Raw genomic sequence first — 3,079 nt, 5'->3', positions numbered from 1 at the left:
ACAGACTGCTAGTTTCACAGCTCAAGCAGTTGTGCTCAGGAAGATCAGGACCGATTCTTTATAGTAAAGGCATCTGAAAGGAGGAAAGAAGTCAAGGTTGTTTTAACCCTGCCCCCCGCTCCATCCCAGTGCTGAGGTGCAGGCTGCAGTTTTAGAAAAACAGTTATGCAAAGGCAGAACTCCTGGACACAGAAACAAAGTCACTGGTTAAGTTCAGACTGCAAGTCAGTGAGCAGAGGCAAACAACCACAGTTTTGTTAAAGTGAAAACTACTTGAAAAAAATTAAAGGAACAAAAAGCACCAAAAAATAAAAAACATGAAGGATTCTTTTAATTTGTACCTGACCACTGCTGATGGTATAGCCACTAAAATGGAAGACCAGCCCAACTAAATTTCCACTAATCAATATTTAATATTGATTACTGATCAAAAGACTATGTAATGTGAAACTGATTGCTCAGTGTAATAATGTGATGAATCCGCACAAAATTCTAATGGAATAAAATCACGAGTGTTTGTTTTAACTGAATTTTGGTTACTATTCAACTACAGAAGAACTATCAAAGCCTCATGGGAACTGTAGTTGTTGGATGCTAACAAAATAATTATCTCTGCCCCCAAGTGGCCAAAACAGCTTAAAAGCAAATGGCCAAAATATTAAATACTGCAGCTTTATTGTAGGGAGACTGTACTTTTAAAAATGTGTACCCTCAGTAGGAAAGCTACTTTCCAATCCATTGGATCTCCTCAGTGTCTTCTAGATAAACATTCCAAGAAATATAATACTTTTGTAAATCTTTTAAACAATAAATTGGTGTCTAGTGCTATACATTGCTTTAATTAAGTACAATAATTAAAATGCCAACATTATAACTCCCTTACTGCTTCTACTACCACAGCTTAAAAAAATAATGATAATAATAGAAACACTTACGACTTATTTGGATACACGCCTGTAAATGTTGCTATAGAATGTGCATCATCTATGTGCACAAAGTAAGAGTGCCAGCCTAATAAGTGATAAGCATGTCTGCATGACTTTCCCATAGGAATGCTACATATTTACTGTACCTCTGGCATAAAACACAATGGAGTGTTGAATCATAACAGTTTCATGTCACACAGTTTAGCAAAACACTGTTCAGATCTGGAACAGAGTAAGCAGAGATGCAGCTCAAATCCCACGAAAACACCAAAACTAATAATGATTCTGTTACCAAGTATGCCATGTGTATCCAAAGCCAGATATATGTGTACAATTGCTGGTGAAAATATTCACAAGAGCATTGAATAAGGATTAATCTTCTGCCTTCGGTTGTTAAATTAAAATCTAAAGGGCTAACTGTTTGAGAAAATCACTGAACCTTTTTAGAAAAGTCTTAGTAATGCAGCTATATTTGATGAAAATATATTACTGAAACTATATTTGTGGGACATGTCTAAATGTATTTGAACCAATGGGCTTAGAGCTGAGAGCCACAGAAGGTACTGAGAGACACCTTGACGGTTTCTTGTCTTTTCATGAGATATGATGACCAGCCTTTTCATATTTTATCATCTAGTAGCAAACTACAATAAGTAGGTAACAGTTTTTTCCTCCTAAAATGTGCTTATCACACTTTACATCACTTTTTTTGAAATGCATAGATCAGAGGACAAAAAGAGATCATGTGACCAAACCTTTGTGTTAGCAAAGAAATAAATAAAGAAATAAAACCAGTGGTTGTTTATCTCTGTCAATTAAAATTCAACCATTAAACTGAGTCTGTCTCCAGTGCAGCCCCGCCTCTCAGGAAGTTCCTGTCTGACTAAAACTCCAGCCTTCTCCTGAGTCATTGTTGACCCATCACAAGTTGTAGTGCTCTAAGTAGGCCAGATGAATCATGTGACTCTCAGAAACAAGGTATGAAAATGCTAAGCCTGCATGATTGCTGCATCGGGGAACAAATGACCGACTTTACCTCAATTAGACTCCACAAGTTAGTTGCCATGATATAGATACTCTGTAATATATGAGATGCTGTCTACAAATGAACAGAGGTTGTGTGGGTAGGAGCCCTGATTCAGAACAAGTTTTTTTCTTTTTACCTGAAATAAGATGAAGTTAAGAAGTAAGAAGTGTGAGGTGAGATTTACTGTACAGAATATTAACAGTACACACTGCAGTCTCATACAGGAAGTCAGGAGCTTAACCTAGTGCTACCCTCTGAGAATAATTTACACAAAACCACTACTATTCAAGTAGTGTACCCTGAACTCTCAAACAAAGTTGTGCTTCACCTGAACCTGCTTGCTCTGATAGTAAAGTTTCTTCTCAGGGCCAGCAGGTTATTTCCAATATGCAATAAAATCGCCCGCCCACCAGGGTCAGCAAGAGAACAGTGGTTCATAAACCGAGGCTGCTGCAGGAAGCTGTGAGCTGGGCTTCATCAGTGGGGCGCATTACTGTATATTAGTAGAGGTGCAAGCTCTTCCTCAGCAGTGATGAGTGAATGAAATCTGGGTCACGTCAATACACATCCGGGCTCCACTGTCATCTCGGATTCCCGCTGTCTCCTGATCAAAGAGCACTGAGACTGTCTTCAAATCATACTTTGGTTCAAGTAAGAAAAAATAAATCAATATTCATCAGCTTTGTATCTGACACCCACAACACCTTGAGTAATTAGCAAGCCTGCACAGCTCCGGTGAAGTGTCAGAACTACTGCCGCTTTCTTTCCTGAAGTGCCTGTTGGGTAAAAGTACGATGTGATGTGTTTATCTGAATGGGCTAAAAAAAAATGTCGTTGTGGATTGTATTAGCAACTCTGCATGTGTTGCAAATCTATGATTTGCTGTTTTATGTGTGCGTGTGTGTTGTTTTTGTGTAGTGAAGGGGGTTTTGGGGGGGTCAGTTCACACTATTACCATCACACTTTCAATCATAGAACACATGGTCACATGTGACAGTAAAAATCAGGGACATATTTAGTTGGAGGGAGGTTCTGATATCTATGTTTGGGGGCCAGAGGCTTTCCTGCCCACCCCCTCTACTCCCTGACATCACCACGGCCCATATAATAGATATGTATATATATA

Source organism: Monopterus albus, unplaced genomic scaffold (genome assembly GCF_001952655.1).
Source record: "Monopterus albus unplaced genomic scaffold, M_albus_1.0 scaffold68.1, whole genome shotgun sequence".
NCBI lineage: Eukaryota > Metazoa > Chordata > Actinopteri > Synbranchiformes > Synbranchidae > Monopterus > Monopterus albus.
This window is presented reverse-complemented; position numbering follows the sequence as displayed.